We start from the raw sequence: 25442 nt of genomic DNA on the forward strand, positions 1-25442 counted from the left end.
TTATTTGGCAAAATAATTCTTGGAATGTCCTTTATCAATTTTATGCAGAAATATAGGTTAGAGGTTAACCATGTTGCGGTGGGAATTGCTAAACTAAAAATGAATAACAGAAATACAGTTTGCCCCCGAGGTTCCAAAGTACAGAATGCACTTCAGATCAACAGCCGAAGCATCGTAGGGGGACCCATTCTAATGGAGACAATGTCCTCCACCCGTTTCCAGAACATTGAGGGGCCACTCAAAGAAAGGGGCAGTCGAGCTTGAGCCACAGACGGTTGTCTCCATTCTGTATTTCTGTTTTATAATCAATATAATGTATTTTTCATAGTTTTAAATGGCAATAATCAGTTATAGTATGTGATTTATTAAATTAATTTATAGATTTTTCTTTACAGTACAGTTATATCTTAAATCTGCGGTCTGTCTATTGAAAAAGGGATTACTACAAATAAAAAACAGATATTAGAAATCATAAATGTTCCTAATCTCTTTACCTGAGACATGGTTGTGTTATCTAAGAAGCTGTCTATAGACGATATACTTATTAAAAACACATATATCTTCATGTATAAGGTAGAGACTATGACATCTCTGCAGGTCTAGATGTTATATCTAGCCTGATTGTTATCAGTAATTAATATAAATATTAATTACCTGTCTCTTGGTTCCTTTCCTGTAGCTGACAGGGGTATAGGTCACTTTCACCTTCTCACCGGACATCAGTCACCTATAAAAAGACACAGGTATGATAACATGCCCCTTATACACGCTACAGACGCTAATATATATATAACACACTAGGGCCAGAACTACTTGTCTCAGGGATTATAAAACCGCATTAGAAAAAAGAACAAAAGAAAAGATGGAACCCATTGGGATATAGATGATAGGGATTTTTATTTCTATTGTATTTCAGTCTATTAAGCCTCCCAGGATGATGTTGACAGACTATTGACATGTTTTTGGGGGTTTTGTTTTTGCAATGTTTGTGGTATGTGTTATTTTTTGTTTCTTTATTCATAAATGTTAAGGGCAATATATGCTTTTTTTTATTTTTGTGGGAAGGGGCAGGAGCAAAATTTTTTATTAATGATTATTGTTTTTTGTTTTTTAATAAAAACTGTTATTATTGTTGTTGTTATTATTATTCATCAATTATCATCAATATTTTATATATTTTTATTTGGCAAAATAATTCTTGGAATGTCCATTATCAATTTTGTGCAGAAATTTAGGATAGAGGTTAACCATGTTGCAGTGGGAATTGCTAAACTAAAAATGTATAACAGAAATACAGTTTGCCCCCGAGGTTCCAAAGTACAGAATGCACTTCAGATCAACAACCGAAGCATCGTAGGGGGACCCATTCTAATGGAGACAATGTCCTCCACCCGTTTCCAGAACATTGAGGGGCCGCTCAAAGAAAGGGGAAGTCGAGCTTAAGCCACAGACGGTTGTCTCCATTCTGTATTTCTGTTTTATAATCAATATAATGTATTTTTCATAGTTTTAAATGGCAATAATCAGTTATAGTATGTGATTTATTACATTAACTTATAGATATTTCTTTACAGTACAGTTATGTATTAAATCTGCTGTCTGTCTATTAAAAAAGGGATTACTACAAATAAAAAACAGATATTAGAAATCATAAATGTTCCTAATCTCTGCACGTGAGACATGGTTGTGTTATATAAGAAGCTGTCTATAGACGATATACTTATTAAAAACACATATATCTTCATGTATAAGGTAGAGACTATGACATCTCTGCAGGTCTAGATGTCATATCTAGCCTGATATTTATCAGTAATTAATATAAATATTAATTACCTGTCTGTTGGTTCTTTTACTGCAGCTGACAGGGGTATAGGTCACTTTCACCTTCTCACCGGGCATCAGTCACCTATAAAAAGACACAGGTATGATAACATGTCCCTTATACATGCTACAGACGCTAATATATATAACACCCTAGGCCGAGAACTACTTGTCTCAGGGATTATAAAACCGCATTAGAAAAAAAGAACAAAAAAAAAAGATGGAACCCATTGGGATATAGATGATAGGGATTTTTATTTCTATTGTAGTGCAGTGTAGTATGCCTCCCAGGATGATGTTGACAGAGACTATTGACAGCTTTTTGGGGGTTTTGTTTTTGCAATGTTTGGGGTAGGTGTTATTTTTTGTTTCTTTATTCATAAATTTTAAGGGCAATATATGTTTTTTTTTTTGGGGGGGGAAGGGGGCAGGAGCTAAATAGTTTATAAATTATTATTGTTTTTTGTTTTTCAATAAAAACTGTTATTATTGTTGTTATTATTATTCATCAATTATCATCAATATTTTATATATTTTTATTTGGCAAAATTATTCTTGGAATGTCCTTTATCAATTTTGTGCAGAAATTTAGGATAGAGGTTAACCATGTTGCGGTGGGAATTGCTAAACTAAAAATGAATAACAGAAATACAGTTTGCCCCGAGGTTCCAAAGTACAGAATGCACTTCAGATCAACAGCCGAAGCATCGTAGGGGGACCCATTCTAATGGAGACAATGTCCTCCACCCGTTTCCAGAACATTGAGGGGCCACTCAAAGAAAGGGGCAGTCGAGCTTGAGCCACAGACGGTTGTCTCCATTCTGTATTTCTGTTTTATAATCAATATAATGTATTTTTCATAGTTTTAAATGGCAATAATCAGTTATAGTATGTGATTTATTACATTAACTTATAGATTTTTTTTTACAGTACAGTTATATCTTAAATCTGCGGTCTGTCTATTGAAAAAGGGATTACTACAAATAAAAAACAGATATTAGAAATCATAAATGTTCCTAATCTCTGTACGTGAGACATGGTTGTGTTAAATAAGAAGCTGTCTATAGACGATATACTTATTAAAAACACATATATCTTCATGTATAAGTTAGAGACTATGACATCTCTGCAGGTCTAGATGTTATATCTAGCCTGATTGTTATCAGTAATTAATATAAATATTAATTACCTGTCTCTTGGTTCCTTTCCTGCAGCTGACGGGGGTATAGGTCACTTTCACCTTCTCACCGGGCATCAGTCACCTATAAAAAGACACAGGTATGATAACATGTCCCTTATACATGCTACAGACGCTAATATATATAACACACTAGGGCCAGAACTACTTGTCTCAGGTATTATAAAACCGCATTAGATAAAAGAACAAAAGAAAAGATGGAACCCATTGGGAAATAGATGATAGGGATTTTTATTTCTATTGTATTTCAGTGTATGAAGCCTCCCAGGAGGATGTTGACAGAGACTATTGACAGGTTTTTGGGGGTTTTGTTTTTGCAATGTTTGTGGTATGTGTTATTTTTTGTTTCTTTATTCATAAATTTTAAGGGCAATATATATTTTTTTTTATTTTTGTGGGAAGGGGCAGGAGCGAAATATTTTATAAATGATTATTGTTTTTTGTATTTTAATAAAAACTGTTATTATTGTTGTTATTATTATTCATCAATTATCATCAATATTTTATATATTTTTATTTGGCAAAATTATTCTTGGAATGTCCTTTATCAATTTTGTGCAGAAATATAGGTTAGAGGTTAGCCATGTTGCGGTGGGAATTGCTAAACTAAAAATGAATAACAGAAATACAGTTTGCCCCCGAGGTTCCAAAGTACAGAATGCACTTCAGATCAACAGCCGAAGCATCGTAGGGGGACCCATTCTAATGGAGACAATGTCCTAAACCCGTTTCCAGAACATTGAGGGGCCACTCAAAGAAAGGGGCAGTCGAGCTTGATGCACAGACGGTTGTCTCCATTCTGTATTTCTGTTTTATAATCAATATAATGTATTTTTCATAGTTTTAAATGGCAATAATCAGTTATAGTATGTGATTTATTAAATTAATTTATAGATTTTTCTTTACAGTACAGTTATATCTTAAATCTGCGGTCTGTCTATTGAAAAAGGGATTACTACAAATAAAAAACAGATATTAGAAATCATAAATGTTCCTAATCTCTGCACGTGAGACATGGTTGTGTTATATAAGAAGCTGTCTATAGACGATATACTTATTAAAAACACATATATCTTCATGTATAAGGTAGAGACTATGACATCTCTGCAGGTCTAGATGTTATATCTAGCCTGATTGTTAACAGTAATTAATATAAATATTAATTACCTGTCTCTTGGTTCCTTTCCTGTAGCTGACAGGGGTATAGGTCACTTTCACCTTCTCACCGGACATCAGTCACCTATAAAAAGACACAGGTATGATAACATGTCCCTTATACACGCTACAGACGCTAATATATATATAACACACTAGGGCCAGAACTACTTGTCTCAGGGATTATAAAACCGCATTAGAAAAAAGAACAAAAGAAAAGATGGAACCCATTGGGATATAGATGATAGGGATTTTTATTTCTATTGTATTTTAGTCTATTAAGCCTCCCAGGATGATGTTGACAGACTATTGACATGTTTTTGGGGGTTTTGTTTTTGCAATGTTTGTGGTATGTGTTATTTTTTGTTTCTTTATTCATAAATGTTAAGGGCAATATATGCTTTTTTTATTTTTGTGGGAAGGGGCAGGAGCAAAATATTTTATTAATGATTATTGTTTTTTGTTTTTTAATAAAAACTGTTATTATTGTTGTTATTATTATTCATCAATTATCATCAATATTTTATATATTTTTATTTGGCAAAATAATTCTTGGAATGTCCATTATCAATTTTGTGCAGAAATTTAGGATAGAGGTTAACCATGTTGCAGTGGGAATTGCTAAACTAAAAATGTATAACAGAAATACAGTTTGCCCCCGAGGTTCCAAAGTACAGAATGCACTTCAGATCAACAACCGAAGCATCGTAGGGGGACCCATTCTAATGGAGACAATGTCCTCCACCCGTTTCCAGAACATTGAGGGGCCGCTCAAAGAAAGGGGAAGTCGAGCTTAAGCCACAGACGGTTGTCTCCATTCTGTATTTCTGTTTTATAATCAATATAATGTATTTTTCATAGTTTTAAATGGCAATAATCAGTTATAGTATGTGATTTATTACATTAACTTATAGATTTTTCTTTACAGTACAGTTATGTATTAAATCTGCGGTCTGTCTATTAAAAAAGGGATTACTACAAATAAAAAACAGATATTAGAAATCATAAATGTTCCTAATCTCTGCACGTGAGACATGGTTGTGTTATATAAGAAGCTGTCTATAGACGATATACTTATTAAAAACACATATATCTTCATGTATAAGGTAGAGACTATGACATCTCTGCAGGTCTAGATGTCATATCTAGCCTGATATTTATCAGTAATTAATATAAATATTAATTACCTGTCTGTTGGTTCTTTTACTGCAGCTGACAGGGGTATAGGTCACTTTCACCTTCTCACCGGGCATCAGTCACCTATAAAAAGACACAGGTATGATAACATGTCCCTTATACATGCTACAGACGCTAATATATATAACACCCTAGGCCGAGAACTACTTGTCTCAGGGATTATAAAACCGCATTAGAAAAAAAGAACAAAAAAAAAAGATGGAACCCATTGGGATATAGATGATAGGGATTTTTATTTCTATTGTAGTGCAGTGTAGTATGCCTCCCAGGATGATGTTGACAGAGACTATTGACAGCTTTTTGGGGGTTTTGTTTTTGCAATGTTTGGGGTAGGTGTTATTTTTTGTTTCTTTATTCATAAATTTTAAGGGCAATATATGTTTTTTTTTGGGGGGGGGAAGGGGGCAGGAGCTAAATAGTTTATAAATTATTATTGTTTTTTGTTTTTCAATAAAAACTGTTATTATTGTTGTTATTATTATTCATCAATTATCATCAATATTTTATATATTTTTATTTGGCAAAATTATTCTTGGAATGTCCTTTATCAATTTTGTGCAGAAATTTAGGATAGAGGTTAACCATGTTGCGGTGGGAATTGCTAAACTAAAAATGAATAACAGAAATACAGTTTGCCCCCGAGGTTCCAAAGTACAGAATGCACTTCAGATCAACAGCCGAAGCATCGTAGGGGGACCCATTCTAATGGAGACAATGTCCTCCACCCGTTTCCAGAACATTGAGGGGCCACTCAAAGAAAGGGGCAGTCGAGCTTGAGCCACAGACGGTTGTCTCCATTCTGTATTTCTGTTTTATAATCAATATAATGTATTTTTCATAGTTTTAAATGGCAATAATCAGTTATAGTATGTGATTTATTACATTAACTTATAGATTTTTTTTTACAGTACAGTTACCGTATATACTCGAGTATAGGCCGAGTTTTTCAGCACGATTTTTCGTGCTGAAAACACCCCCCTCGGCTTATACTCGAGTGAACTCCCCCACCCGCAGTGGTCTTCAACCTGCGGACCTCCAGAGGTTTCAAAACTACAACTCCCAGCAAGCCCGGGCAGCCATCGGCTGTCCGGGCTTGCTGGGAGTTGTAGTTTTGAAACTTCCGGAGGTCCGCAGGTTGAAGACCACTGCGGCCTTCAACATCATCCAGCCCCCTCTCACCCCCTTTAGTTCTGAGTACTCACCTCCGCTCGGCGCTGGTCCGGTCCTGCAGGGCTGTCCGGTGAGGAGGTGGTCCGGTGAGGAGGTGGTCCGGGCTGCTATCTTCACCGGGGAGGCCTCTTCTAAGCGCTTCGGGCCCGGCCTCAGAATAGTCACGTTGCCTTGACAACGACGCAGATACGTCGCTGTCAAGGCAACGGCTCTATTCCGGGCCGGAAGCGCGGAGAAGAGGCGCCCCCGGTGAAGATAGCAGCCCGGACCACCTCCTCACCGGACCACCTCCTCACCGGACAGCCCTGCAGGACCGGACCAGCGCCGAGCGGAGGTGAGTACTCAGAACTAAAGGGGGTGAGAGGGGGCTGGATGATGTTGAAGGCCGCAGTGGTCTTCAACCTGCGGACCTCCGGAGGTTTCAAAACTACAACTCCCAGCAAGCCCGGACAGCCGATGGCTGCCCGGGCTTGCTGGGAGTTGTAGTTTTGAAACCTCTGGAGGTCCGCATGTTGAAGGCCGCAGTGGTCTTCAACCTGCGGACCTCCGGAGGTTTCAAAACTACAACTCCCAGCAAGCCCGGACAGCCGATGGCTGCCCGGGCTTGCTGGGAGTTGTAGTTTTGAAACCTCTGGAGGTCCGCAGGTTGAAGACCACTGAGGGCGAATGATGAGAAGAGGATGATGAAGGGGGGGGGGTGTGGGGATGATGAAGGGGGGGGGTGTGTGGGATGATTACAAGGGGATGATGAAGGGGGGATGTGTGGGATGATAAGGGGATGTGTGGGATGATGACAAGGGGATGATGAAGGGGGGATGTGTGGGATGATGACAAGGGGATGATGAAGGGGGGATGTGTGGGATAAGGGGATGTGTGGGATGATGACAAGGGGATGATGAAGGGGGGATGTGTGGGATGATGACAAGGGGATGATGAAGGGGGGATGTGTGGGATGATAAGGGGATGTGTGGGATGATGACAAGGGGATGATGAAGGGGGGATGTGTGGGATGATGACAAGGGGATGATGAGGATGTTAATGACGGGTCTGGATGATGACAGGGGGGATGAGGTATTTCCCACCCTAGGCTTATACTCGAGTCAATAACTTTTCCTGGGATTTTGGGTTGAAATTAGGGGTCTCGGCTTATACTCGGGTCGGCTTATACTCGAGTATATACGGTATATCTTAAATCTGCGGTCTGTCTATTGAAAAAGGGATTACTACAAATAAAAAACAGATATTAGAAATCATAAATGTTCCTAATCTCTGTACGTGAGACATGGTTGTGTTATATAAAAAGCTGTCTATAGACGATATACTTATTAACCCCTTCAGGACCAAGCCCATTTTGGCCTTAAGGACCAGAGCGTTTTTTGCACATCTGACCACTGTCACTTTAAACATTAATAACTCTGGAATGCTTTTAGTTATCATTCTTATTCCGAGATTGTTTTTTCGTGACATATTCTACTTTAACGTAGTGGTAACATTTTTTGGTAACTTGCATCCTTTCCTTGTGAAAAATCCTAAAATTTGATGAAAAATTTGAAAATTTTGCATTTTTCTAACTTTGAAGCTCTCTGCTTGTAAGGAAAATGTATATTACAAATAAAAAAAAAATTTATTCACATATACAATATGTCTACTTTATGTTTGCATCATAAAAGTGACGAGTTTTTACTTTTGGAAGACACCAGAGGGCTTCAAAGTTCAGCAGCAATTTTCCAATTTTTCACAAAATTTTCAAACTCACTATTTTTCAGGGACCAGTTCAGGTTTGAAGTGGATTTGAAGGGTCTTCTTATTAGAAATACCCCACAAAAGACCCCATTATAAAAACTGCACCCCCCAAAGTATTCAAAATGACATTCAGTCATCATTTTAACCCTTTAGGTGTTTCACAGGAATAGAAGCAAAGTGAAGGAGAAAATTCACAATCTTCATTTTTTACACTCGCATGTTCTTGTAGACCCAATTTTTAAATTTTTACAAGGGGTAAAAGGAGAAAATGTATACTTATATTTGTAGCCTGATTTCTCTCGAGTAAGCACATACCTCATATGTCTATGTTAAGTGTTCGGCGGGCGCAGTAGAGGGCTCAGAAGGGAAAGAGCGATAAGGGGATTTTGGAGAGTACGTTTTTCTGAAATGGTTTTTGGGGGGCATGTTGCATTTAGGAAGCCCCTATGGTGCCAGAACAGCAAAAAACCCTCACATGGCATACCATTTTGGAAACTAGACCCCTTGAGGAACATAACAAGGAATAAAGTGAGCCTTAATACCCCACAGGTGTTTCACGACTTTTGCATATGTAAAAAAAATATATTTTTTTTCACTAAAATGTGTGTTTCCCCCCAAATTTCACATTTTTCCAAGGGTTAATAGCAGGAAATACCCCCCAATATTTGTAACCCCTTCTCTTCTGAGTATGGAGGTACCCCATAAGTTGACCTGAAGTGCACTATGGGCGAACTACAATGCTCAGAAGAGAAGGAGTCATATTTGGCTTTTTGAGAGCAAATTTTGCTCGGGGGGCATGTCGCATTTAGGAAGCCCCTATGGTGCCAGAACTGCAAAAAATACCCACATGGCATACCATTTTGGAAACTAGACCCCTTGAGGAATGTAATAAGGAATAAAGTGAGCCTTATTACCCCACAGGTGTTTCACGACTTTTGCATATGTAAAAAAAATAAAATAAAATTTCCACTAAAATGTGTGTTTCCCCCCGAATTTCACCTTTTTGCAAGGGTTAATAGCAGAAAATACCCCCCAAAATTTGTAACCCCATCTCTTCTGAGTATGGAGGTACCCCATAAGTTGACCTGAAGTGCACTATGGGCGAACTACAATGCTCAGAAGAGAAGGAGTCATATTTGGCTTTTTGAGAGCAAATTTTGCTCGGGGAGCATGTCGCATTTAGGAAGCCCCTAAGGTGTCAGAACAGCAAAAAAAACCACACATGGCATACCATTTTGGAAACTAGACCCCTTGAGGAACGTAACAAGGGGTACAGTGAGCATTTGCCCCCCACTGGTGTCTGACAGATCTTTGGAACAGTGGGCTGTACAAGTTTTCATTTTCATGGACCACTGTTCCAAAGATCCGTCAGACACCTGTGGGGGGTAAATTCTCACTGCACCCCTCATTACATTCCGTGAGGGGTGTCGTTTCCGAAATGGGGTCACATGTGGGGTTTTTTTTTTTTTGCGTTTGTCAAAACCGCTGTAACAATCAGCCACCCCTGTGCAAATCACCTCAAATGTACATGGTGCGCTCTCCCTTCTGGGCCTTGTTGTGCGCCCCCAGAGCACTTTGCGCTCACATATGGGGTATCTCTGTAGTCGGGAGAAATTGCGTTACAAATTTTGGGGGGCTTTTTTCCCTTTTACCTCTTGTGAAAATGTAAAGTATAGGGCAACATCAGCATGTTAGTGTAAAAAATAAAAAATTTTTACACTAACATTCTGGTGTAGACCCCAACATTTCCTTTTCATGAAGGGTTAAAGAAGAAAATACCCCCCAAACCTTGTAACACAATTTCTCCCGAGTACGGAGATACCCCATATGTGACCCTAAACTGTTGCCCTGAAATACGACAGGGCTCCAAAGTGAGAGCGCCATGTGCATTTGAGGCCTAAATTAGGGATTTGCATAGGGGTGGACATAGGGGTATTCTACGCCAGTGATTCCCAAACAGGGTGCCTCCAGCTGTTGCAAAACTCCCAGCATGCCTGGACAGTCAACGGCTGTCCGACAATACTGGGAGTTGTTGTTTTTCAACAGCTGGAGGCTCTGCTTTGGAAACAGTGGTGTACCGGATGTTCTTATTGGGGGAGGGGGGCTGTTTAGGGGTATGTGTATATGTAGTGTTTTTAACTTTTTATTTTATTTTGTGTTAGTGTAGTGTAGTGTTTTTAGGGTACAGTCACATGGGCGGGGGGTTACAGCGAGTTTCCCAGCGCAAAATTTGCTGCATCTCAAGATGCGAGAAACCCACTGTAAAAGCCTCGCCCATGTGAATGTACCCTGTACATTCACGGGGGTGGTGGGGCGGGGGGGCTTGCATCAGCTGTTGCAAAACCACAACTCCCAGCATGCATGGTCTGTTAGTGCATGCTGGGAGTCATAGTTTTGCAACAGCTGGAGGCACACAGGTTAGGAAACACTGAGTTAGAAACAGACAATGTTTCCCAACCAGTGTGTCTCCAGTTGTTGCAAAACTACAACTCCCAGCATGCCCAGACAGCTGAAGGGCATGCTGGGAGTTGTAGTTCGGCAACATCTGAAGGGCCAGATGTTGCTGAACTAAAACTCCCAGCATGCCTGGACAGTCAGTGCATACTGGGAGTTGTAGTTTTGCAACAGCTGGAAGAGCACAGATTGGAGACCATTATACAATGGTCTCCAAACTGGGGCCCTCCAGATGTTGCAAAACTACAACTCCCAGCATGCATGGTCTGTTAGTGCATGCTGGGAGTTATAGTTTTGCAACAGCTGGAGGCACACAGGTTAGGAAACACTGAGTTAGAAACAATGTTTCCCAACCAGTGTGTCTCCAGCTGTTGCAAAACTACAACTCCCAGCATGCCCAGACAGCTGAAGGGCATGCTGGGAGTTGTAGTTCGGCAACATCTGAAGGGCCAGATGTTGCTTAACTAAAACTCCCAGCATGCCTGGACAGTCAGTGCATGCTGGGAGTTGTAGTTTTGCAACAGCTGGAAGAGCACAGATTGGAGACCATTATACAATGGTCTCCAAACTGGGGCCCTCCAGATGTTGCAAAACTACAACTCCCAGCATGCCCGGACAGCCAAAGGCTGTCTAGGCATGCTGGGAGTTGTAGTTTTCAGACTCCTAGAAGCAGCAGTGAAGATCTTCACTGCTGCTTCTGAGGACCACATACTTACCCGTCGCTGCTCGTCCACGTGGCCGGTCCCGCGCTGCTCCTCGGTCCCGCCGCTGGATCAGGTAAGTCCGCCGGTCCCCTCGTGTCCCCCCCCCCCCCTATCCTGCAGGTCCCCGCGAGCCCCTGCAGCGCTTCGTCCCCCGTTCTGCCCGACTTCCAGGGGCGGGCAGTGCGGGGGATCTGAACTTTCACCCCAGATCACTGTGATTGGTCCACAGGGACCAATCACAGTGATCGCTGACCAGGACCATCAATTGATGGTCCTGGGGGTGAAGCAGAAGTTGTCCCCTGCTGGAAACAGCGGGACTTCTGCCAGTTAACCCGTGCGATGCTGCGCATCGCCGGGTTAACTGCATGTCATTTATAAACGCCGGGATGCGCGAACGCACTGCACAACCCGGCGTTTATATATGACATTCTGCGGGAAGGGGTTAAAAACACATATATCTTCATGTATAAGGTAGAGACTATGACATCTCTGCAGGTCTAGATGTTATATCTAGCCTGATTGTTATCAGTAATTAATATAAATATTAATTACCTGTCTCTTGGTTCCTTTCCTGCAGCTGACGGGGGTATAGGTCACTTTCACCTTCTCACCGGGCATCAGTCACCTATAAAAAGACACAGGTATGATAACATGTCCCTTATACATGCTACAGACGCTAATATATATAACACACTAGGGCCAGAACTACTTGTCTCAGGTATTATAAAACCGCATTAGATAAAAGAACAAAAGAAAAGATGTAACCCATTGGGAAATAGATGATAGGGATTTTTATTTCTATTGTATTTCAGTGTATGAAGCCTCCCAGGAGGATGTTGACAGAGACTATTGACAGGTTTTTGGGGGTTTTGTTTTTGCAATGTTTGTGGTATGTGTTATTTTTTGTTTCTTTATTCATAAATTTTAAGGGCAATATATATATTTTTTTATTTTTGTGGGTAGGGGCAGGAGCGAAATATTTTATAAATGATTATTGTTTTTTGTATTTTAATAAAAACTGTTATTATTGTTGTTATTATTATTCATCAATTATCATCAATATTTTATATATTTTTATTTGGCAAAATTATTCTTGGAATGTCCTTTATCAATTTTGTGCAGAAATATAGGTTAGAGGTTAGCCATGTTGCGGTGGGAATTGCTAAACTAAAAATGAATAACAGAAATACAGTTTGCCCCCGAGGTTCCAAAGTACAGAATGCACTTCAGATCAACAGCCGAAGCATCGTAGGGGGACCCATTCTAATGGAGACAATGTCCTCCACCCGTTTCCAGAACATTGAGGGGCCACTCAAAGAAAGGGGCAGTCGAGCTTGAGCCACAGACGGTTGTCTCCATTCTGTATTTCTGTTTTATAATCAATATAATGTATTTTTCATAGTTTTAAATGGCAATAATCAGTTATAGTATGTGATTTATTAAATTAATTTATAGATTTTTCTTTACAGTACAGTTATATCTTAAATCTGCGGTCTGTCTACTGAAAAAGGGATTACTACAAATAAAAAACAGATATTAGAAATCATAAATGTTCCTAATCTCTTTACCTGAGACATGGTTGTGTTATCTAAGAAGCTGTCTATAGACGATATACTTATTAAAAACACATATATCTTCATGTATAAGGTAGAGACTATGACATCTCTGCAGGTCTAGATGTTATATCTAGCCTGATTGTTATCAGTAATTAATATAAATATTAATTACCTGTCTCTTGGTTCCTTTCCTGTAGCTGACAGGGGTATAGGTCACTTTCACCTTCTCACCGGACATCAGTCACCTATAAAAAGACACAGGTATGATAACATGTCCCTTATACACGCTACAGACGCTAATACATATATAACACACTAGGGCCAGAACTACTTGTCTCAGGGATTATAAAACCGCATTAGAAAAAAGAACAAAAGAAAAGATGGAACCCATTGGGATATAGATGATAGGGATTTTTATTTCTATTGTATTTCAGTCTATTAAGCCTCCCAGGATGATGTTGACAGACTATTGACATGTTTTTGGGGGTTTTGTTTTTGCAATGTTTGTGGTATGTGTTATTTTTTGTTTCTTTATTCATAAATGTTAAGGGCAATATATGCTTTTTTTATTTTTGTGGGAAGGGGCAGGAGCAAAATATTTTATTAATGATTATTGTTTTTTGTTTTTTAATAAAAACTGTTATTATTGTTGTTATTATTATTCATCAATTATCATCAATATTTTATATATTTTTATTTGGCAAAATAATTCTTGGAATGTCCTTTATCAATTTTGTGCAGAAATTTAGGATAGAGGTTAACCATGTTGCAGTGGGAATTGCTAAACTAAAAATGTATAACAGAAATACAGTTTGCCCCCGAGGTTCCAAAGTACAGAATGCACTTCAGATCAACAGCCGAAGCATCGTAGGGGGACCCATTCTAATGGAGACAATGTCCTCCACCCGTTTCCAGAACATTGAGGGGCCACTCAAAGAAAGGGGCAGTCGAGCTTAAGCCACAGACGATTGTCTCCATTCTGTATTTCTGTTTTATAATCAATATAATGTATTTTTCATAGTTTTAAATGGCAATAATCAGTTATAGTATGTGATTTATTACATTAACTTATAGATTTTTCTTTACAGTACAGTTATGTATTAAATCTGCGGTCTGTCTATTAAAAAAGGGATTACTACAAATAAAAAACAGATATTAGAAATCATAAATGTTCCTAATCTCTGTACGTGAGACATGGTTGTGTTATATAAGAAGCTGTCTATAGACGATATACTTATTAAAAACACATATATCTTCATGTATAAGGTAGTGACTATGACATCTCTGCAGGTCTAGATGTCATATCTAGCCTGATTGTTATCAGTAATTAATATAAATAATAATTACCTGTCTCTTGGTTCTTTCCTGCAGCTGACGGGGGTATAGGTCACTTTCACCTTCTCACTGGGCATCAGTCACCTATAAAAAGACAGAGGTATGATAACATGTCCCTTATACATGCTACAGACGCTAATATATATAACACCCTAGGGCCAGAACTACTTGTCTCAGGGATTATAAAACCGCATTAGAAAAAAAGAACAAAAGAAAAGATGGAACCCATTGGAATATAGATGATAGGGATTTTTATTTCTATTGTAGTGTAGTGTAGTATGCCTCCTAGGATGATGTTGACAGAGACTATTGACAGCTTTTTGGGGGTTTTGTTTTTGCAATGTTTGGGGTAGGTGTTATTTTTTGTTTCTTTATTCATAAATTTTAAGGGCAATATATGTTTTTTTTATTTTTGGGGGAAGGAGGCAGGAGCAAAATATTTTATAAATTATTATTGTTTTTCAATAAAAACTGTTATTATTGTTGTTATTATTATTCATCAATTATCATTAATATTTTATATATTTTTATTTGGCAAAATAATTCTTGGAATGTCCTTTATCAATTTTGTGCAGAAATTTAGGATAGAGGTTAACCATGTTGCAGTGGGAATTGCTAAACTAAAAATGTATAACAGAAATACAGTTTGCCCCCGAGGTTCCAAAGTACAGAATGCACTTCAGATCAACAGCCGAAGCATCGTAGGGGGACCCATTCTAATGGAGACAATGTCCTCCACCCGTTTCCAGAACATTGAGGGGCCACTCAAAGAAAGGGGCAGTCGAGCTTAAGCCACAGACGATTGTCTCCATTCTGTATTTCTGTTTTATAATCAATATAATGTATTTTTCATAGTTTTAAATGGCAATAATCAGTTATAGTATGTGATTTATTACATTAACTTATAGATTTTTCTTTACAGTACAGTTATGTATTAAATCTGCGGTCTGTCTATTAAAAAAGGGATTACTACAAATAAAAAACAGATATTAGAAATCATAAATGTTCCTAATCTCTGTACGTGAGACATGGTTGTGTTATATAAGAAGCTGTCTATAGACGATATACTTATTAAAAACACATATATCTTCATGTATAAGGTAGAGACTATGACATCTCTGCAGGTCTAGATGTCATATCTAGCCTGATTGTTATCAGTAATTAATATAAATAATAATTACCTGTCTCTTGGTTCTTTCCTGCAGCTGACGGGGGTATAGGTCACTTTCACCTTCTCACTGGGCATCAGTCACCTATAAAAAGACAGAGGTATGATAACATGTCCCTTATACATGCTACAGACGCTAATATATATAACACCCTAGGGCCAGAACTACTTGTCTCAGGGATTATAAAACCGCATTAGAAAAAAAGAACAAAAGAAAAGATGGAACCCATTGGAATATAGATGATAGGGATTTTTATTTCTATTGTAGTGTAGTGTAGTATGCCTCCTAGGATGATGTTGACAGAGACTATTGACAGCTTTTTGGGGTTTTTGTTTTTGCAATGTTTGGGGTAGGTGTTATTTTTTGTTTCTTTATTCATAAATTTTAAGGGCAATATATGTTTTTTTTATTTTTGGGGGAAGGAGGCAGGAGCAAAATATTTTATAAATTATTATTGTTTTTCAATAAAAACTGTTATTATTGTTGTTATTATTATTCATCAATTATCATTAATATTTTATATATTTTTATTTGGCAAAATAATTCTTGGAATGTCCTTTATCAATTTTATGCAGAAATATAGGTTAGAGGTTAACCATGTTGCGGTGGGAATTGCTAAACTAAAAATGAATAACAGAAATACAGTTTGCCCCCGAGGTTCCAAAGTACAGAATGCACTTCAGATCAACAGCCGAAGCATCGTAGGGGGACCCATTCTAATGGAGACAATGTCCTCCACCCGTTTCCAGAACATTGAGGGGCCACTCAAAGAAAGGGGCAGTCGAGCTTAAGCCACAGACGGTTGTCTCCATTCTGTATTTCTGTTTTATAATCAATATAATGTATTTTTCATAGTTTTAAATGGCAATAATCAGTTATAGTATGTGATTTATTACATTAACTTATAGATTTTTCTTTACAGTACAGTTATATCTTAAATCTGCGGTCTGTCTATTGAAAAAGGGATTACTACAAATAAAAAACAGATATTAGAAATCATAAATGTTCCTAATCTCTGTACCTGAGACATGGTTGTGTTATCTAAGAAGCTGTCTATAGACGATATACTTATTAAAAACACATATATCTTCATGTATAAGGTAGAGACTATGACATCTCTGCAGGTCTAGATGTCATATCTAGCCTGATTGTTATCAGTAATTAATATAAATATTAATTACCTGTCTTTTGGTTCTTTCCTGCAGCTGACGGGGGTATAGGTCACTTTCACCTTCTCACCGGGCATCAGTCACCTATAAAAAGACAGAGGTATGATAACATGTCCCTTATACATGCTACAGACGCTAATATATATAACACCCTAGGGCCAGAACTACTTGTCTCAGGGATTATAAAACCGCATTAGAAAAAAAGAACAAAAGAAAAGATGGAACCCATTGGAATATAGATGATAGGGATTTTTATTTCTATTGTAGTGTAGTGTAGTATGCCTCCCAGGATGATGTTGAGAGAGACTATTGACAGCTTTTTGGGGGTTTTGTTTTTGCAATGTTTGGGGTAGGTGTTATTTTTTGTTTCTTTATTCATAAATTTTAAGGGCAATATATGTTTTTTTTATTTTTGGGGGAAGGAGGCAGGAGCAAAATATTTTATAAATTATTATTGTTTTTCAATAAAAACTGTTATTATTGTTGTTATTATTATTCATCAATTATCATTAATATTTTATATATTTTTATTTGGCAAAATAATTCTTGGAATGTCCTTTATCAATTTTATGCAGAAATATAGGTTAGAGGTTAACCATGTTGCGGTAGGAATTGCTAAACTAAAAATGAATAACAGAAATACAGTTTGCCCCCGAGGTTCCAAAGTACAGAATGCACTTCAGATCAACAGCCGAAGCATCGTAGGGGGACCCATTCTAATGGAGACAATGTCCTCCACCCGTTTCCAGAACATTGAGGGGCCACTCAAAGAAAGGGGCAGTCGAGCTTAAGCCACAGACGGTTGTCTCCATTCTGTATTTCTGTTTTATAATCAATATAATGTATTTTTCATAGTTTTAAATGGCAATAATCAGTTATAGTATGTGATTTATTACATTAACTTATAGATTTTTCTTTACAGTACAGTTATATCTTAAATCTGCGGTCTGTCTATTGAAAAAGGGATTACTACAAATAAAAAACAGATATTAGAAATCATAAATGTTCCTAATCTCTGTACCTGAGACATGGTTGTGTTATCTAAGAAGCTGTCTATAGACGATATACTTATTAAAAACACATATATCTTCATGTATAAGGTAGAGACTATGACATCTCTGCAGGTCTAGATGTCATATCTAGCCTGATTGTTATCAGTAATTAATATAAATATTAATTACCTGTCTTTTGGTTCTTTCCTGCAGCTGACGGGGGTATAGGTAACTTTCACCTTCTCACCGGGCATCAGTCAACTATAAAAAGACACAGGTATGATAACATGTCCCTTATACATGCTACAGACGCTAATATATATAACACCCTAGGGCCAGAACTACTTGTCTCAGGGATTATAAAACCGCATTAGAAAAAAAGAACAAAAGAAAAGATGGAACCCATTGGAATATAGATGATAGGGATTTTTATTTCTATTGTAGTGTAGTGTAGTATGCCTCCCAGGATGATGTTGACAGAGACTATTGACAGCTTTTTGGGGGTTTTGTTTTTGCAATGTTTGGGGTAGGTGTTATTTTTTGTTTCTTTATTCATAAATTTTAAGGGCAATATATGTTTTTTTTATTTTTGGGGGAAGGGGGCAGGAGCAAAATATTTTATAAATTATTATTGTTTTTCAATAAAAACTGTTATTATTGTTGTTATTATTATTCATCAATTATCATGAATATTTTATATATTTTTATTTGGCAAAATAATTCTTGGAATGTCCTTTATCAATTGTATGCAGAAATATAGGTTAGAGGTTAACCATGTTGCGGTGGGAATTGCTAAACTAAAAATGAATAACAGAAATACAGTTTGCCCCCGAGGTTCCAAAGTACAGAATGCACTTCAGATCAACAGCCGAAGCATCGTAGGGGGACCCATTCTAATGGAGACAATGTCCTCCACCCATTTCCAGAACATTGAGGGGCCACTCAAAGAAAGGGGCAGTCGAGCTTAAGCCACAGACGGTTGTCTCCATTCTGTATTTCTGTTTTATAATCAATATAATGTATTTTTCATAGTTTTAAATGGCAATAATCAGTTATAGTATGTGATTTATTACATTAACTTATAGATTTTTCTTTACAGTACAGTTATATCTTAAATCTGCGGTCTGTCTATTGAAAAAGGGAATACTACAAATAAAAAACAGATATTAGAAATCATAAATGTTCCTAATCTCTGTACCTGAGACATGGTTGTGTTATCTAAGAAGCTGTCTATAGACGATATACTTATTAAAAACACATATATCTTCATGTATAAGGTAGAGACTATGACATCTCTGCAGGTCTAGATGTCATATCTAGCCTGATATTTATCAGTAATTAATATAAATATTAATTACCTGTCTGTTGGTTCTTTTACTGCAGCTGACAGGGGTATAGGTCACTTTCACCTTCTCACCGGGCATCAGTCACCTATAAAAAGACACAGGTATGATAACATGTCCCTTATACATGCTACAGACGCTAATATATATAACACCCTAGGCCGAGAACTACTTGTCTCAGGGATTATAAAACCGCATTAGAAAAAAAGAACAAAAAAAAAAGATGGAACCCATTGGGATATAGATGATAGGGATTTTTATTTCTATTGTAGTGCAGTGTAGTATGCCTCCCAGGATGATGTTGACAGAGACTATTGACAGCTTTTTGGGGGTTTTGTTTTTGCAATGTTTGGGGTAGGTGTTATTTTTTGTTTCTTTATTCATAAATTTTAAGTGCAATATATGTTTTTTTTTTGGGGGGGGAAGGGGGCAGGAGCTAAATAGTTTATAAATTATTATTGTTTTTTGTTTTTCAATAAAAACTGTTATTATTGTTGTTATTATTATTCATCAATTATCATCAATATTTTATATATTTTTATTTGGCAAAATTATTCTTGGAATGTCCTTTATCAATTTTGTGCAGAAATTTAGGATAGAGGTTAACCATGTTGCGGTGGGAATTGCTAAACTAAAAATGAATAACAGAAATACAGTTTGCCCCTGAGGTTCCAAAGTACAGAATGCACTTCAGATCAACAGCCGAAGCATCGTAGGGGGACCCATTCTAATGGAGACAATGTCCTCCACCCGTTTCCAGAACATTGAGGGGCCACTCAAAGAAAGGGGCAGTCGAGCTTGAGCCACAGACGGTTGTCTCCATTCTGTATTTCTGTTTTATAATCAATATAATGTATTTTTCATAGTTTTAAATGGCAATAATCAGTTATAGTATGTGATTTATTACATTAACTTATAGATTTTTCTTTACAGTACAGTTATATCTTAAATCTGCGGTCTGTCTATTGAAAAAGGGATTACTACAAATAAAAAACAGATATTAGAAATCATAAATGTTCCTAATCTCTGTACGTGAGACATGGTTGTGTTATATAAGAAGCTGTCTATAGACGATATACTTATTAAAAACACATATATCTTCATGTATAAGGTAGAGACTATGACATCTCTGCAGGTCTAGATAATATATCTAGCCTGATTGTTATCAGTAATTAATATAAATATTAATTACCTGTCTCTTGGTTCCTTTCCTGCAGCTGACGGGGGTATAGGTCACTTTAACCTTCTCACCGGGCATCAGTCACCTATAAAAAGACACAGGTATGATAACATGTCCCTTATACATGCTACAGACGCTAATATATATAACACACTAGGGCCAGAACTACTTGTCTCAGGTATTATAAAACCGCATTAGATAAAAGAACAAAAGAAAAGATGGAACCCATTGGGAAATAGATGATAGGGATTTTTATTTCTATTGTATTTCAGTGTATGAAGCCTCCCAGGAGGATGTTGACAGAGACTATTGACAGGTTTTTGGGGGTTTTGTTTTTGCAATGTTTGTGGTATGTGTTATTTTTTGTTTCTTTATTCATAAATTTTAAGGGCAATATATATTTTTTTTTATTTTTGTGGGAAGGGGCAGGAGCGAAATATTTTATAAATGATTATTGTTTTTTGTATTTTAATAAAAACTGTTATTATTGTTGTTATTATTATTCATCAATTATCATCAATATTTTATATATTTTTATTTGGCAAAATTATTCTTGGAATGTCCTTTATCAATTTTGTGCAGAAATATAGGTTAGAGGTTAGCCATGTTGCGGTGGGAATTGCTAAACTAAAAATGAATAACAGAAATACAGTTTGCCCCCGAGGTTCCAAAGTACAGAATGCACTTCAGATCAACAGCCGAAGCATCGTAGGGGGACCCATTCTAATGGAGACAATGTCCTCCACCCGTTTCCAGAACATTGAGGGGCCACTCAAAGAAAGGGGCAGTCGAGCTTGAGCCACAGACGGTTGTCTCCATTCTGTATTTCTGTTTTATAATCAATATAATGTATTTTTCATAGTTTTAAATGGCAATAATCAGTTATAGTATGTGATTTATTAAATTCATTTATAGATTTTTCTTTACAGTACAGTTATATCTTAAATCTGCGGTCTGTCTATTGAAAAAGGGATTACTACAAATAAAAAACAGATATTAGAAATCATAAATGTTCCTAATCTCTTTACCTGAGACATGGTTGTGTTATCTAAGAAGCTGTCTATAGACGATATACTTATTAAAAACACATATATCTTCATGTATAAGGTAGAGACTATGACATCTCTGCAGGTCTAGATGTTATATCTAGCCTGATTGTTATCAGTAATTAATATAAATATTAATTACCTGTCTCTTGGTTCCTTTCCTGCAGCTGACGGGGGTATAGGTCACTTTCACCTTCTCACCGGGCATCAGTCACCTATAAAAAGACACAGGTATGATAACATGTCCCTTATACATGCTACAGACGCTAATATATATAACACACTAGGGCCAGAACTTCTTGTCTCAGGTATTATAAAACCGCATTAGATAAAAGATCAAAAGAAAATATGGAACCCATTGGGAAATAGATGATAGGGATTTTTATTTCTATTGTATTTCAGTGTATTAAGCCTCCCAGGAGGATGTTGACAGAGACTATTGACAGGTTTTTGGGGGTTTTGTTTTTGCAATGTTTGTGGTATGTGTTATTTTTTGTTTCTTTATTCATAAATTTTAAGGGCAATATATGTTTTTTTTTTTGTGGGAAGGGGCAGGAGCGAAATATTTTATAAATGATTATTGTTTTTTGTATTTTAATAAAAACTGTTATTATTGTTGTTATTATTATTTATCAATTATCATGAATATTTTATATATTTTTATTTGGCAAAATAATTCTTGGAATGTCCTTTATCAAATTTGTGCAGAAATTTAGGTTAGAGGTTAACCATGTTGCAGTGGGAATTGCTAAACTAAAAATGAATAACAGAAATACAGTTTGCCCCCGAGTTTCCAAAGTACAGAATGCACTTCAGATCAACAGCCGAAGCATCGTAGGGGGACCCATTCTAATGGAGACAATGTCCTCCACCCGTTTCCAGAACATTGAGGGGCCACTCAAAGAAAGGGGCAGTCGAGCTTAAGCCACAGACGGTTGTCTCCATTCTGTATTTCTGTTTTATAATCAATATAATGTATTTTTCATAGTTTTAAATGGCAATAATCAGTTATAGTATGTGATTTATTACATTAACTTATAGATTTTTCTTTACAGTACAGTTATGTATTAAATCTGCGGTCTGTCTATTAAAAAAGGGATTACTACAAATAAAAAACAGATATTAGAAATCATAAATGTTCCTAATCTCTGCACGTGAGACATGGTTGTGTTATATAAGAAGCTGTCTATAGACGATATACTTATTAAAAACACATATATCTTCATGTATAAGGTAGAGACTATGACATCTCTGCAGGTCTAGATGTCATATCTAGCCTGATATTTATCAGTAATTAATATAAATATTAATTACCTGTCTGTTGGTTCTTTTACTGCAGCTGACAGGGGTATAGGTCACTTTCACCTTCTCACCGGGCATCAGTCACCTATAAAAAGACACAGGTATGATAACATGTCCCTTATACATGCTACAGACGCTAATATATATAACACCCTAGGCCGAGAACTACTTGTCTCAGGGATTATAAAACCGCATTAGAAAAAAAGAACAAAAAAAAAAGATGGAACCCATTGGGATATAGATGATAGGGATTTTTATTTCTATTGTAGTGCAGTGTAGTATGCCTCCCAGGATGATGTTGACAGAGACTATTGACAGCTTTTTGGGGGTTTTGTTTTTGCAATGTTTGGGGTAGGTGTTATTTTTTGTTTCTTTATTCATAAATTTTAAGGGCAATATATGTTTTTTTTTTTTGGGGGGAAGGGGGCAGGAGCTAAATAGTTTATAAATTATTATTGTTTTTTGTTTTTCAATAAAAACTGTTATTATTGTTGTTATTATTATTCATCAATTATCATCAATATTTTATATATTTTTATTTGGCAAAATTATTCTTGGAATGTCCTTTATCAATTTTGTGCAGAAATTTAGGATAGAGGTTAACCATGTTGTGGTGGGAATTGCTAAACTAAAAATGAATAACAGAAATACAGTTTGCCCCCGAGGTTCCAAAGTACAGAATGCACTTCAGATCAACAGCCGAAGCATCGTAGGGGGACCCATTCTAATGGAGACAATGTCCTCCACCCGTTTCCAGAACATTGAGGGGCCACTCAAAGAAAGGGGCAGTCGAGCTTGAGCCACAGACGGTTGTCTCCATTCTGTATTTCTGTTTTATAATCAATATAATGTATTTTTCATAGTTTTAAATGGCAATAATCAGTTATAGTATGTGATTTATTACATTAACTTATAGATTTTTTTTTACAGTACAGTTATATCTTAAATCTGCGGTCTGTCTATTGAAAAAGGGATTACTACAAATAAAAAACAGATATTAGAAATCATAAATGTTCCTAATCTCTGTACGTGAGACATGGTTGTGTTATATCAGAAGCTGTCTATAGACGATATACTTATTAAAAACACATATATCTTCATGTATAAGGTAGAGACTATGACATCTCTGCAGGTCTAGATGTTATATCTAGCCTGATTGTTATCAGTAATTAATATAAATATTAATTACCTGTCTCTTGGTTCCTTTCCTGCAGCTGACGGGGGTATAGGTCACTTTCACCTTCTCACCGGGCATCAGTCACCTATAAAAAGACACAGGTATGATAACATGTCCCTTATACATGCTACAGACGCTAATATATATAACACACTAGGGCCAGAACTACTTGTCTCAGGTATTATAAAACCGCATTAGATAAAAGAACAAAAGAAAAGATGGAACCCATTGGGAAATAGATGATAGGGATTTTTATTTCTATTGTATTTCAGTGTATGAAGCCTCCCAGGAGGATGTTGACAGAGACTATTGACAGGTTTTTGGGGGTTTTGTTTTTGCAATGTTTGTGGTATGTGTTATTTTTTGTTTCTTTATTCATAAATTTTAAGGGCAATATATATATTTTTTTATTTTTGTGGGAAGGGGCAGGAGCGAAATATTTTATAAATGATTATTGTTTTTTGTATTTTAATAAAAACTGTTATTATTGTTGTTATTATTATTCATCAATTATCATCAATATTTTATATATTTTTATTTGGCAAAATTATTCTTGGAATGTCCTTTATCAATTTTGTGCAGAAATATAGGTTAGAGGTTAGCCATGTTGCGGTGGGAATTGCTAAACTAAAAATGAATAACAGAAATACAGTTTGCCCCCGAGGTTCCAAAGTACAGAATGCACTTCAGATCAACAGCCGAAGCATCGTAGGGGGACCCATTCTAATGGAGACAATGTCCTCCACCCGTTTCCAGAACATTGAGGGGCCACTCAAAGAAAGGGGCAGTCGAGCTTGAGCCACAGACGGTTGTCTCCATTCTGTATTTCTGTTTTATAATCAATATAATGTATTTTTCATAGTTTTAAATGGCAATAATCAGTTATAGTATGTGATTTATTAAATTAATTTATAGATTTTTCTTTACAGTACAGTTATATCTTAAATCTGCGGTCTGTCTATTGAAAAAGGGATTACTACAAATAAAAAACAGATATTAGAAATCATAAATGTTCCTAATCTCTTTACCTGAGACATGGTTGTGTTATCTAAGAAGCTGTCTATAGACGATATACTTATTAAAAACACATATATATTCATGTATAAGGTAGAGACTATGACATCTCTGCAGGTCTAGATGTTATATCTAGCCTGATTGTTATCAGTAATTAATATAAATATTAATTACCTGTCTCTTGGTTCCTTTCCTGTAGCTGACAGGGGTATAGGTCACTTTCACCTTCTCACCGGACATCAGTCACCTATAAAAAGACACAGGTATGATAACATGTCCCTTATACACGCTACAGACGCTAATATATATATAACACACTAGAGCCAGAACTACTTGTCTCAGGGATTATAAAACCGCATTAGAAAAAAGAACAAAAGAAAAGATGGAACCCATTGGGATATAGATGATAGGGATTTTTATTTCTATTGTATTTCAGTCTATTAAGCCTCCCAGGATGATGTTGACAGACTATTGACATGTTTTTGGGGGTTTTGTTTTTGCAATGTTTGTGGTATGTGTTATTTTTTGTTTCTTTATTCATAAATGTTAAGGGCAATATATGCTTTTTTTATTTTTGTGGGAAGGGGCAGGAACAAAATATTTTATTAATGATTATTGTTTTTTGTTTTTTAATAAAAACTGTTATTATTGTTGTTATTATTATTCATCAATTATCATCAATATTTTATATATTTTTATTTGGCAAAATAATTCTTG

The 25442-nt window shown here is 36.5% G+C and overlaps 2 long non-coding RNA genes across 5 annotated transcripts; both read right to left on the bottom strand.

The window, feature by feature from the left end:
- Window positions 1–652: 652 nt before the first annotated feature.
- LOC130304441 (uncharacterized) lies at window positions 653–21449 on the bottom strand. Of its 4 annotated transcripts, XR_008854210.1 has the most exons (7): window positions 16684–16757; window positions 13171–13243; window positions 11995–12067; window positions 4187–4259; window positions 3011–3083; window positions 1834–1906; window positions 653–727 (listed from the first exon to the last, which is right to left on the bottom strand). It is a non-coding gene; the product is annotated as an uncharacterized LOC130304441 (long non-coding RNA). The 4 variants fall into 4 exon arrangements; XR_008854209.1 differs by lacking the exons at window positions 653–727; window positions 16684–16757 and adding an exon at window positions 21375–21449 and having other exon boundaries at window positions 1825–1906; XR_008854207.1 differs by lacking the exon at window positions 653–727 and having other exon boundaries at window positions 1825–1906.
- A 1088-nt stretch (window positions 21450–22537) lies between these two features.
- Window positions 22538–24974, bottom strand: LOC130304442 (uncharacterized). The gene is made up of 3 exons (XR_008854211.1): window positions 24900–24974; window positions 23724–23796; window positions 22538–22619 (listed from the first exon to the last, which is right to left on the bottom strand). It is a non-coding gene; the product is annotated as an uncharacterized LOC130304442 (long non-coding RNA).
- Between the last annotated feature and the right edge of the window lie 468 nt (window positions 24975–25442).

Source organism: Hyla sarda, unplaced genomic scaffold (genome assembly GCF_029499605.1).
Source record: "Hyla sarda isolate aHylSar1 unplaced genomic scaffold, aHylSar1.hap1 scaffold_1274, whole genome shotgun sequence".
In the NCBI taxonomy this organism is placed as follows: Eukaryota; Metazoa; Chordata; class Amphibia; order Anura; family Hylidae; genus Hyla; species Hyla sarda.